Raw genomic sequence first — 13,524 nt, 5'->3', positions numbered from 1 at the left:
ATCACCAGCACATTTGATAACACTTTCTGAAGAAATAAAACGGAAGGGATCTATCTTCCCCACACGGACGGTGGAGATGAGACCGTTTTGCCCCATATGCCTCCCGCACGGCTGCAATCTGAGGCAGGGCCCACGAGGCTGGCGGGACGAGGAGGGCAGGGGGCTGCCACGGGGAGGGCGCCGCTCGGCCGGGCCAGGAGCAAGCTGCACCTGCAGGCGCCCCGTAACCATGGAGACCGGGCCCTTCCTGGGTCCCACCCTCCTGCTCCGCAGAGACGCAGAAGTTCTCCCTCAGCCGGCTCTGATGGGGACCGGCATGACGCAGTGGGGCTCGGCGGAGCTGTCTGCAGGCTTGCTCCACGGCAGCCCGGTCACCGGCAGAGCAGCTGGGCTCTCGGGCAGAGGCACCCGTAACCGGCCTGCCGTCCAAGCCACAGCCAGGCCTGCACGCTCGTCTCCCTGGCAGGCGGGCCGCCACTGTCCTCGGTAAAGCAGACAACGTTCTGCGTGACCGATGGCACAAGCCGCTGCTGGCTTCCCAGACTGTTAATGTCCACGGTCGTGGCTGGATCCTCCCCAAGCTTTATTTATTTATTTTTAAAGTATCTATCTAATTTTAAAGGAGTTGGTGGGCTCCGACGACTAGCGCCTGCTCTGGAAATGAGCTGTTATTTTATGGTATATGGTGCCGGCACCACATCTCAATCTATCAAAGTCAGTGTCCCCAGAGCCCGAGAAATCAAAACATCATGAATAGAGTGCCCCTTCCAGCTCCAGCCGTCTGCCAGTGTGCAAGCCGGCCTCCGAACATGCAGGGCTTTATGATGCTCCCGTCACACACGTCGGTGCTGGCCGGCTGCACCACCAGCCCAGCATCTGCTCAATTAGAGAAGGACAAATGCGGGAACGCGCCAGCACGGTGCGGAACACGGACTCGGAGCTGGAAGCTTCTGTCCACGTGCACCAGCCGGCACCGGGCCGGAGCCCAGGCTGTCCACCCTGGTCCCTCCTAGTGGGCGCCTTCTCCCCCTCCACCCTCTGCTCCCTCCTCCTCCTCCTCCTCAGGAGCCCTGACCTTGGCCCCTGCTTGATTCTTGTTCAAAACACTAATCATGTTGGCCAGATTCACGCATTTGTCAACCAGCATTTACTGATCACCAAATAGGAGCCCCGGCCGCAGGTGCTCGATGGGCAGTGAGACAGACAGAGAGACGACAGTGAACAGGAGAAAGCCCTCTCCCTGGCCTCAGAGATCAGGCTGCATAGGTGAGACTCACTCAGAACGAACAATTCAAAAATGTCCCTCCACAACCTACCGCGGGATCCCAGGGAGCAGAGACTGGGGCCACTGTGCACCCCGCAGGGAACACTGGCAAAGGGAAGGCACGGCCAGCGGACCCCGCCGTCAGGCAGGGCAGGCAGCTCCTCCGAGGGGCTGTGCCACAGACGAGCCCCCCCGGAGGGCTCCTGGCACACGCCGGAAGCACGCAAACCCTTTCACCATCCGTGCTGGGAGCAGGCACAGAGATGATCCCAGACACGCCTTCACCGAGGATGGATTTCTCCCACCCCCCACTGCCTGTGACACCCTGCGCTCGGCTTTGTGTGCGTTCAGGGAGGGGAATTAAATTCAGCCTAAGACAAACAATGATGAAGGTACGCAGACTCCTGAAATTCTTACAGGAGCTTCTCAGCACACTGAAGATTAGCGGCAATGTGATCTGCATTCATTCCCTACTAACGAGATTAAGAGGTGCAGTGACGGAAGTTCTTCTGTAGTATGTATGACTCTCTCCCCACAGGCCCCCTCTCCTCCTTCCCACCCCCATGCCCACCCTCGTCTCTGGAAGGGTTGGGCCTTACATAAAGCACAGGGAGCAGTGAAGCCAGAGGGGCCCCCACCGCACGGCAGGCGTCAGCAGCACCACAGCATCTGGCGTGGGGACCAGGGAGCCGGCAAGCTTTGGAGCTGTTTGGCCCACTCACCAGCCTGGCACCCAACGGGGAAGGGTTCAGAGGGGCTGCACATACCGGGCGAATGCCACGTGCCCACAGTAACAACCCGTGAGCTGTCTCAGTCACCCTGCATGGCTGCAGTGGGAGCCCCAAACTCCGGGTGTGTATTGTGGGGGTGCAGCCGAAGATATTTCACGGGCAGCATGCCCACCACCACCAAGGTTTGGGCTGGCTCCGCCCCCAGTCGTGACTCTTGGGGCCCACCTGTGTCTCAGCTATACTCCCTCCCCACCTCCCCCACCTGAGAGGCTCCAGGTGAGCCGCAGCCTGGGGCTCTTTCCCGGACCCCACGGACAAAGGTTGGTTCACAGCATCTAAACGAGCACCTGAGTCTTCGTCTCCTGCCTTCACCCCTCCTGTCCCCCTTCTGCTCCCAGAGGAAGCCGCCATGTGGCAAGTGGTCTGTGGGCGTGGACAACGACAGGGCCCTCCAAGACTGACAGAGCCACCTCTTCATTTGGGTGGCATCTGGGGTCCCAGCAAACAGAAGGTTCTTGATCCAGCTCAGGCTACCGTTCCTGGACTTCCTGCAGCACCCCACGCCCTCAGTCAGGATGGAGTGGTCCAGCTCCCGGAGGAAGACTCCAGGACACCAGGCCCACCTACGTTTTGGGGCACTTGCTTCCAGTCACAGGGGCAGGGAAGGAACGGGGAAGCCTAGACACACCGGTTCAAGTCCTTCCCACACTCTTGAGAAAGGGGAGTGCTGGGCAAGGGGCATTTGCCCACCCACAGGTGGGAGTACGGTGGGGACCAGACTAGAGATGAGCGAGACAGACCACAGGTGCCACACTGCGTGTTCATGCCCCACTCCCCAAATCCACATGTTGAACCCCTAACCCCCAATGGGATGGTACTGGGGGGGAGTCTTTGGGAGGGGCTTAGTCATGAGGGTGGAAGCCTTCAGGAATGGGGTCCGTGCCTGCAGGAAAGAGGCTCCAGGGACACCCCTGGCCCCTGCCAGGACCACCTGTGGAAGGAAAGCATTTGCCCAAAGCCACTGAGATGAGCAGCAGCCCCACTCTGTTCTGAGCACCTCAAAACAGTTTCTGCCGCCTGCAGGAAATGGGTCAGAGCCACCGGAAGGGCTCTGGTTTGAACAAATTCTCAGCTCAGGATGACGAGGCAGCCCCGGCCTGGGCGAAGTCAGACCATTTCACAGCCCAAAAGGTACTCACAGCGTGAGTTCAACACTGGCGTCCAGTCCAGGATGAAGCCCACGGGCCACCTGGGAGGATGCATCTGAGGAGGCCCCTCCTTCCTCCAGGTGGGCCCTTCCTCCCTGCGGGGCTGTGACGGGTTCCTAGCTGGGTCCCCAGAAGGGAAGGGGCTCTGGAGACACTGAGGGGGGGGGGGCTTCAGGCAGGCCTCCTGCAGCCTTCTCCCTGAGGGAGTGGCCAGCAGGGAGGGGACAGGGGGCTCTGTGTCCAGGTAGAAAGTGCCAAACTCTTCTCCTGTGGAAAGGACTGTTTTTCCAGGCAGAAACCCAGTTTTCTAACGGCCAAGCACCAAGAACACTCGTGACGCTAGTTGGCTGCTTCAGAAGACGAGGTCCACAAATACAAACTGGACGGAAGGGCTTTGGAACGTTTGCTTCAGTGTAAATGGAACCGGGCGTGAGAAAGTGCCCGTGCTGGCTGGACCCAGGTGCGTGCGAGCAAGAGTTTGCACGCACACGTGCACACGCACACAGCCTTCTTCTTGCGTCTGCAGGCTTTCGGTTGGGTTTTTGTTCTGCTTTTCCTGTTAGGTGTGTCCTGACTTAGGAACACTGCGTATGAACACACGTGGATTAAAGAATGATGCTTTGTATCAAGCAAAAAAGTGGTTTTTTGGAAAAGCCTTCTGGCAAGGTTTCTTTCCAGGCTGAGCCTCCCCCCAGTGCAGGTACCATATGTTCAGATTGAGGGGAACTCTATTTACAGGCAACATCCCAGAGCTTTCCCACCTCCCTCCTCGAGGACTGCCGTCCTCCCAGTCCAGGGGCCTCCTTCCTTCCAGGGCTCGAAGCCTCAGCTTCTTCCATCCGCCAGTGTGTCCCCCCCTTCTCTCCGGCTGCCACCCCAACCCCCTCCAGACCCCCAGGCTCCCCTCACACCAGCTCCATGCCCTCAAGAGACACAGCACCCCCAGCCCCAGCCATTTGATCAAAGTGAGTTTTCCCCGAGGAGACTGCGGGGACAGTGGGAGCAAAACCGTTCCCGGGGCGGCCGGTCAACAAGCACCAGTTACGGATCACTGGTGGGGGTGCGGGCAGAGGGGCTAGGGGCCGAAGGGGGGGCACAGCACACACACTCACGCACACACACACCCCACACGCTTATTCATCAATCACACGCACACACACGTTCACACTCAGACACACACGCTCGCACACTTACAATCGCACACTCACCATCACACGCTCACACACACTGCTGTCTTGGCCTGGGTGAAGCAGGCAGGTGTGTGGAAGGTCTCCCGCTATCTGGGTGGGGCAAATGGGTGGGGGTGGTGGGGGCTCAGGGCACAGTCTGGCCCCCAGTCCAACTGAGGATCATACTTCCGCTCAACGAAGGCTCCCAGAATCCCGTGAGCTGCCCCAGGCAGAACATCCGGTCCCATGACAACATGAGGCTGCCAAGGGCCTGGCGGTGGTGAGGAGCTGAGACTCTGCAGCCGGATGTCCTGGGTTCAATCGTGACTCCACCCTGCACCAGCTGTATGACCTCGGGCAAGTTACTTAACCTCTTTGGGCCTGTGTTTCCTTGACTATAAAAGGGGGTAATGGTTATGCTTGCTTCACCGTGTGTATGAGGATTCAGTGAATTACTCTTATGTAAACGCTTGGAACTGCATCCCGCACACACTGAGTGCTCAATGCATGTGCACCAGAACTGTCACCCCGGCAATCCCTGGATGTGGAGTCCAAGTGCCCAGACCCCAGCCCGGCCCCGAGCCAGGGTCCCTCTAACAGCCCTGGGGCCAGGAGCCCCCCTTCCCTATCCAGTCTCCACCCACCCGTCCTGGGGACTCCCACGGGGATCTGCTGGTTGGACCAAGATTCTAACATTTTATTTTGGGAGGAAAGATGGAGTTTCCATTGCTGGGGCTGCTTCTGAGCCACTGCGGCAGCAGCAAGCCAACGAAGTGGTCTGGAGGGGACACGCGTGGGGGGTTGCTGCCTGGACCAGCACCAGGACCAGCAGGACCCTCCCGGCTCAGGCTGGGGAGATGCAGGCACAGGCCGTGGGGCAGGAGCCCCGCCCCCAACATACACATAAAGCCGAGCGTGGAGCTGAACTCCTTTTCAAAATGTTGTAAGGTAAGTCATATTCCACTGTGAACAAACGGGCCAGGGGCCTCGGGGTCCTGCCTGCTGCGGGCTCACGCAGTGTCACCAAGGAGACAAGTGAGCCAGGCGGGGCAGCTAGAAGGGGAGGGATGAAGGTGAGGACATCATCTTTAGCAGGTGGGAGGGGCGGCTCAGAGCAGGGCCATGGGCACCTCTGTTCTCTGTCCCTCCATCGTGGGGACACACAGGAGATGAGGCCGCCTGCACCCCTGCCCACCCGCCTCAGTGGGAGAGCTTCCTTGTGGCCTCAGTGTCCTGACCCCACACACACACCCTCCACTCTCTGGCCCAGCCCCACCCCAAACCTGAGCCCCCAGGCTTCCGCGGCAGGGGCCACCGTACCTTCCAGCAGGCTGTGGGTCAGGTCTGGGGCATTCTGCATTATTTTCCTACTAGTTTTAAAGAAACTACAGGGGGAAAATAACGCTGACCAAGCACAAGATATTCCCCTCCTTCCAAAAACTCCTTTCCCTAATGAGGCTATTTCTGTGCATTGCTCAGATGGCTGGTTTTGCTTGTGTGTGTACAGGGGACGTGCAGAGACACACAACAGACACACACACCAAGTCGTGGGCTTTGTCTAGATACTAAGTTGCAGTGAGAGACCCTGTCGCTGACAGTGTGGCCCAACAGAGAGAATGCCCGAGAAACCCAAAGTGGGAGATCCCTGCCTATTCCCGCAGCTGTGAAGACCCAAACTGTGGTCACTGAGGCTACCTACCAGGCAGTGTCCCCACGCCACCCGCACACGCCCACTGTGCTCGGCCACGGCCTCTCCGAGTTACTACGGGACGTGCTCACAATGGCTGCCACATACCCATCTTACAAGTAAGGAAGCGGAGGCTCGGGGATCCTGGTTAGGACATGAGAGGCAGAGCTGGGCTTGGAAAGTTGGCCTGTCCCTTTCAGATTCAGGCCTTTTCACTGGACCAGCCTGAGCGGGAAGCTTCACCCTGGACAGTAACTGGGAGGCATGGGGGGCATCCAGCCTGTGTGTCTGCACTGACACACAAGGGGTCTCAGAGCCCCACGAGGCCCCTCTGTTCACCTATATGCTCCCAATGCCTGCAGGGAGTCTGCAGGGGAAGCCAGAGGCTTGCCCAGCTTGAGTCCTGCTTGAGGAAGGCTCTGGAGGCGGCCCCTTTCAGCCTGAACAGCGCACGCTTGGCTTTGCAGAGCCCGTGGTCGCTGTCCTGCTGGACAAAGACTGCTGGGCGGTGACCGGCAACCATGGCACTGGGCTGTGCTCATCTCCAACACCCCTGGGTGGGGGGGGGGCAGGGCACTCTGCCATCAGGCCCAGGAGGTGCGCTGCCAGAACCCATGGAAATGTTTTAATTTCTTTTAAAACCAGAAGAAACAAATGAACTTTTAGGTTGAGAATAATGTTCTAATATATAATGTTAATACATTCATCTTATACTAATGCAGTCATAAAATATAACTTTTAGTATTTTTTTATGGAGGAAGGAGCCTCTGAAGGCAGAAGCGTCCCGGGCCCACGAGGGTTAATGCGGCCTCGTGGGCACAGGGAGTGAGAGGAAGTTGGCCAGGGGCCTCCTCAGGCCTCCCCCAAGCCCAGAGCCTTGGAAAGCATCATGCCCCCCCCCAAGAGGGGCTCAGCTCCATCACCACCCAGAGCGCAAAGACTGAACGGTATTCTGGTGGCCCAGGATGACAAGGGTGGCCCGGGGCTGCAGAGGGTGGCAGAGGGGCCGGCCCCCTTCCCAGAGCATTGCGAGAACAAGAGAAGCCGGTGCAGGATCCAACAAGGGGACCTCACTTTGGGACCCACGAGGCAGACGGAGGCCTGCCCCAGACTAGCATTCCCCCAGAGCAGGCAGAGAAGATATTAAAATATGACAAGAACATTAAAACAATACCGCATTTGCCAAGACGTCGGACGCACAGGGACACGGCCCATGGCCACGCCTTCGGGACCGTGCAGACTTGGACTGGTGTTTTCCTGCTTTGGGGCTGACACCCCAGAGCAGGCTTCCCAGGGGCCTGTGCTGCCGGCCAGCGGGGAGGCAGGGACCCCAGGAGGAGAAGCCTCCCTCCTGCCGCCTCCTCCCCTGCACTAGCACCTCCCTCTCCAGATCGTGTGGCTGTGCTAACACGGCGTTTACACAATTACCCCCAGCTGCTCTGAGCTGGGGCCGAATAGGTAACATTTGCTAATTACAATGTATTGATTCTTGCTGGAGGTAACCCCATGTGGGAGAAAGAGGCTGGACCTTCTCCCACAGCAGCTCCGTGTCCATGGGGACAGCCCTGTCACCCTGTCACCCCCGCGGGCCCCTGCTCCCTGCTGCCCCCAGGCCCAAGCCTGCCTCAGCGCTGCAGACCTGGCCGTGTTCTGGAGCATTGTCTCCAGGGGTGTGGGAAGCGTCTGCTGGGTACCTCACACCCACCGCTCCTGCCACCCTCCCCACCAGCATCCCCACAAGCCGCCCCCCCAAGCTTCCTGGGGACCGCGATGCATATTCGTGGATTTGGTCTGTGGCCTTGGGTTCCGGTGGGCGGGGACTGTCCTCCCACTCTGTACTGCACACTCTGGCAGTGCGGCAGGGCGGGTGGCCTGACCTGGGGCACCGCCAGAGCTGACAAGACAAGACTTCATGAGGCACATAAACGGTGGGAGAGCCAGCGCTCTAACTCGGCCCCTCTGTGTCTGTCTTGAAATCCTCACCACTCACCTAAGGGGGCTTCACGCTTCCCCACTTTACACTTTCGATTTTCCAGGTTTTTGCAAGGAGCATGGGTAACTTTTTTAAGCAGACAGACACCACACTGTCATTGTAACGGGGGAGAATAACCGCCCCCCCCCAATGGATGAGTAAACATGTGGACATGTGAGCAGGGGTGGGGGAGGGGGCCCTGGTTAGGGGGTGGGGGCAGGAGCCAGATGTTGGCTCTCTGCTGCGCTGGGCCGGGGGGGGGAGCGGGTGGAGGAGCTGAGGGCTGGGGACCGTTCAGCTCAGATGGACCTGTTTGCTGCCCTCAGAGATAGAATTGCAGATCTGGGTCAACTTCTGGACATTTCCTGATTTCCGGTCACCAAGGAGCCAGCCTGGCTCCTGCATGTGACCAAACCACTTTACTCACCCACAGAAGAGTGACACAGTAGTGTTTTCCGCAAACATGGGTCTGTGCAATATCTCAGAGCTGCCATGCAAGGGCCACCCATCCTTCCTCTTGGCCACCCCTCCTCGTGCCCCACATGCCCCCAGCTCTGCCACTTCACTGCTCCCCTCCGCGGCACCCCTCCCTCTCTTCTGCACAACCCCATCACCCCCACTGCTGTCTTTGCCCCCCAGCCGGCCCCTCCCCCAGCCGCCAGGCCCATCTCCAGCACCCGGGCCGATCTTACAGCAGAAGGATTTAATTGCATGTCAAAATTAAATCTCTTTTGATGAAGAACAATTCAACTACGGCTCTGCCTAATCAAATTAACAAAGTCTTTTTTGATTTTCAATTACCTTCTTCACGGGCACACTTTATCCAAGGCTCCCGCGATAGTGCCGACAAGCTGCGCATTCACAATGAGGGCCCTCGCCTGGACTGCTGACCGAGGCCCCAAGCGGCCGCCCCGCCGACCTGGGAGGTGATGCCCAGGGCCTCTCTGAGCAGGGCTGGCAAGCGCGGGCGCAGACAGAGTTCCGTCCTTTGGAAACAGGAGAGAACCCACAGGGGCAGACACCCAGCGAAGGAGGCGGGAATTCTCAGAGCTGGGAATTTTAGCTGCGTTAACCCCGGCAACAGGCCACAGCTCTCCAATGAGCTCTCAGCAGAGTCAGGACCCCCAATCCTACCCAGGAGCCCTCTAGGCACCCCACACGCACCGCACCTTCCGCACAGGCCCACGGCACCTGTGTCTTCTGCGTCATTCCTCCAGGACCTACAGTGGTCACCCGGGCCGGTGCCGTCCAAGCCTTACGTGTAACTTTGAACTTTCTAGTGGTCACGTTAAAGGGGTCAAAAGGAACAGGTGGAATGGACGTGAATGATTTCATTTAGCTCAACATGTCCTGAACATTATCATTACAACATGGAGCCAATAGGGACTCTACTGATGAGGTTTACATTCTTCCCTTCGTGACGAGTCTTTACCATTCGCTGTATGGCTTATACTCCCAACACCCCTCAGCCCCCAGCTGCAGTCGGGGTGCCCGGTAGTCCAGCTGCGCAGCTGCCGAACTGAACATGAGCTCCTGGAGGGTGGGCCAGACGGGCTCTTGGGGTTCAGCGCCCTCATCAGGGCGTGCAGGCTTGGCACCCAGCAGCCCTTTCTGAAGGCTCACCGCCCAAGCCAACAGACCATCCTACACAGCTCCGGCTCGTTATGGAAGTAGGGGTGGGGTGGGGGCAGGACTCTCCTTCTAAGGGAACCGTTCCTCTCCTTGCCCATTTTCCAAACTCTGGGGCCCCTCTGCCACTGGAAGTCCCCATTGCAGGGCTCACCACCTTCCCTTCCCACTTCCAAATCTGCTTCTCCCTCCTGGACTCCACAGTGCTAACAGGAGATATTTGGAAATGCAAATGGGAAGAACAAGACCCCAAAGATGGGCCCATAGAGCGCCAACAGAACGAACCCAAAGCCAGCTTGAGCATCGCCACCAAACTGTCACCGACACGGCTCCCCACATGGCTGCCACTTCCTGCTCACCGGTAGGGAAGTTGTCAAGCGGCAACCAGGAGGGACCCAGAAAGATCTCCATGAACACATAGGGACCCAACAAAACACGAGAGCTTGCTGGGGTTGGTCTGGACACACCTGGCCACCAGACTCTGTGCTGCCAGCGATGGGAACAGCCAGTCGGTCACACCGACGGAGCCCAACTTTGTGGGACAGGCATTCAGATATTGCTGCTGATGGAAGCCAGCTGTCCAGATGACAGCCTCCTGCCTCTGGCCTTTCGGCGCTCTGGAGACAGAGCACTTTGGGCCACACAGGGCTGGGGGCTCAGACGTTCCTGTGTTTCCCCAATCAACTTACAGAACTGCCTGACTCTTAACGCGATAGTGGGGGAAAAAGCTGTACTTTCCCAAGGGCCCACAGACTCGCATGGGCCGCTTGTCCCAGACGTGCTTGCTGGGGAACCGAACCCCAGGCAGCCACGAGCAGCCCTTTCTTCTCACCAAAGACCTTCCCAAATTGGCCCAAACCACAGTCCCATGTGCATTCCTGAGGCTTCAGAGGGGGCATCCTTGCAAACAATTTCCAAAGCCCTTTGCGGAAGGCAGTCCACGGCAACCCCCGCAAAGGCTTCTCCTCCCGGGTTCCTTGCACAGGGCACACGGGCAGCTCCCCAATTTGCTGGTGGATGCCAGGTCAGAGGGAGCAGGGGAGCCTGGGCAGGGTGTTCTCAGAGTCCTTCTGAGCTCACACTGAGTTTCGAAGGTGGATAGGCTGGGAAGGCTAAGCTGAGTGGCTAGTTTAAGCTATCTTAATGATTTTTGCTTTAATGACAGGGACCACATTTTGGGACTGTGTGGGCACATGTCTAAATCAGACAATCTCTCCCTCACACACACACACACACGCGCCCCTAGAGTACAGAATCGATACAGCAGTCTTCATCAGAGCTGGCTCCTGGGTCTGATTACTATCTGTCCTGAGACCACAACCTAGAACAGGAGGGGAGAGAGCTGAGCACGTGAGTCACACAGCCTCCCGGGGCCTGCAGCTCCCCTCCTGCTCCTGTGCCCTCCCTAAAGCCCAGCCCTGGCAGGTGGTCAGCTTCCTCCCCAGGACAGTGATGGCCTGGAAGGCCTGCGTCCCTGGCCATGCCGTCGCCCTCCCCAAGCGGCAGGGGAAGGAGTGAGGGTGCCCTCCGCCTCCCGCCTTGGCCGACAGCCATACACCAGTAAAAAGTAGTTAACTGTAGCCAGCCTTCGGCACAGGCTTGTTTGATCAAAGATTCAGCCTCTTTTTCTCCCCTTCCAGCACAAAACCGTGGGCTTTCTTGACAGAGAATTAATTGTCGCTGATGAAATTTCACCGCTGAAGGAGCACACTTCCCTGGAGGAATCCCACCCAGATGGCTGGTTCCTGCCCCAACTTGTACAAAGTGCTCCTTGCGGAATCAGAGCATAGGATGGCCCGGGGGCTCCTGGGGACTTTCCGAGTGCCCCCAGGATAGGACAGGAACATGTGGTTCACAGTGAGCGGATGCCAAGAGCTGTGGTTCCGTCCTCCGAGCAGCACGCACCAGCCTGGAGAAGCTGCTGGAAGGCCCGTGAGGCCTCACCAGCCAACCCTGGATCTCCAAGTTCCTGGCCTCTCATGTCAGAGGCGCAGTTTCCCCCCACCCCACCCCCGGGACCCCCATGAAAGGCGCGTAGCATTGAGAGATTAGGAATAATCAGGGTGAATGCAAGATGAGAAACCACCGCTCTTGGTGGGGAGCAAGACTCAGGCCTGGGACCAAAAGGACACAGGGGTTGGAAGCCAGTCTTCGAAGGTCAGGAGGGGGGCAAGGCAGGGATTCAGAAGAAAGAGAGGGCCCTTTTGCGGAGCGGTCATGGCCAGAGAGCAGACCCCAGCCAACTGTGGGGTCAGCTCTTCTGGGGACGTTGGGGGCTGGGCTGGGGGGTTCCTTAGCCTCCACGGCTCCCTTGCTCACAGGGATCCCAGGTAAGGTGAAGGAGGAAGGAAGCTACTCATTCAGGAGGTGCTATTTCCAGGTGTTAATGGTGGGTCTGCTTAGCAGGAAGTTTTTAGGGACGGGACAGTTGCACTCACTGGACATTTGTCCACACCACCGTGTCTGACCCAAACAGTCTCGTTTCTTGAAAGGAGATGTTCAGCCTTGCCAGGAGCATGCTTCCTGGCACAGCAGTGTTCATACAAGGAGACTACTCAAGGGGACATGAGCTGGCTGGTCTCCAGCAGGACTGACAGGTCCCTTCTGCCTTCAGAATGTCCCCCTCGGTGGCATCTGCAAGGTCAGCTTTGAAGCCCATGCAAGAAAGCTGGAGCAGGAACCTGAGGCCAGGGCCCCGCCAGCCCCCTGCTCAGGCCCAGTTGTGGCCTGTTCACCTGGGGACCAAGAACATCACACACCCAGGTGCCACAGGAGGGTCACAGATGGCCAGGGGCCGGGGGCCAGAAGGCCACAGCCTTAGGCACCCAACAGCCACTCAGCAGACAGGGCACCCAGCCAGGACCCCCTGCTGTGCAGGCATGCTGAGCCATGAACCCACTGAAACCCTGCCCACACCAGGCCCCTGGCCACAGCACATCTGGACACCAGCCAGCTGTTGTTGGCCACAGTCCAGTGGCAAAAAGCTTTCCCTGGGGACTATTTCAAAATGAGATGGCGGGACCCTTGTGCTGGCCACTCCACCCAAATTCCCAGCGGGGGCTGTCTAAGGCTGCAGGGTGGCCTGAGGAGCCCCTTCCGCCTCCGATCACTCTCCAGGGCCCAGTGCAGTGGCCACGAAGCCCTGCGCAGGGACTATACACACCTCCCCAGCACCTGCCAGGCCCTCCCTCCGAGAGTCCCGGGAACACCCAGGCCTTTCCAACCTGCCTGCCTCATACATCAGCGGCTGGTTCCAAAAAGCAAAACATGTGGGAGAGTACTGGACGAGGCCACGGCCCAGGGAGAGAGCTCTCGCAGGGACACACGGGGCAGGCCGGGGTCCAGTTGGCAGTCAGGCGGGGCTCATAAAGGTCAGCTGAGCAAGAGGATCATTGTCTCTGCCAAGAAGTTAATGAAGGAGCTTGGAGCCATCTGGGGGAGGGTGCAGGACACAGAGGCAGACATCAAGCCCCAGTGAAGACAGGCAGGGGTCTTTAGCCAGCAAGGGCAGGACGGTGACCCTGCCTGCTCCTGGCGGGGGGTCAGCACTGTGGGCTGGGCTGGGCTGGGCCCGCCCCGCCCCGCCCCCGCTCCAGACGTCTGGATGCTCCCCCCGCATGTGCTGTCCCTCCATCCACCCAACACGCTCTGGGGGGCCTACCCCCGCCAGTGACAGACAGGAGATGGAGTGTAAGGGGCAGAAAGTTCTCCCCGCCAGGGTCCGTCCAACACCAGAGCCCTCACTGTGGCCTTGAAATGCAGGTGAGGGAGGTGAGCACGCCTAGGCAGGGCAGGGGCTGCAGCCCCACCGCAGAGGCCGCGTCCTTGTCTCTGCCAACCCTGCAGGGCGGGGGGGGGGGGGGA

The sequence above is a fragment of the Ursus maritimus genome, unplaced genomic scaffold, assembly GCF_017311325.1.
Source record: "Ursus maritimus isolate PB19 unplaced genomic scaffold, ASM1731132v1 scaffold_24, whole genome shotgun sequence".
In the NCBI taxonomy this organism is placed as follows: domain Eukaryota; kingdom Metazoa; phylum Chordata; class Mammalia; order Carnivora; family Ursidae; genus Ursus; species Ursus maritimus.
This window is presented reverse-complemented; position numbering follows the sequence as displayed.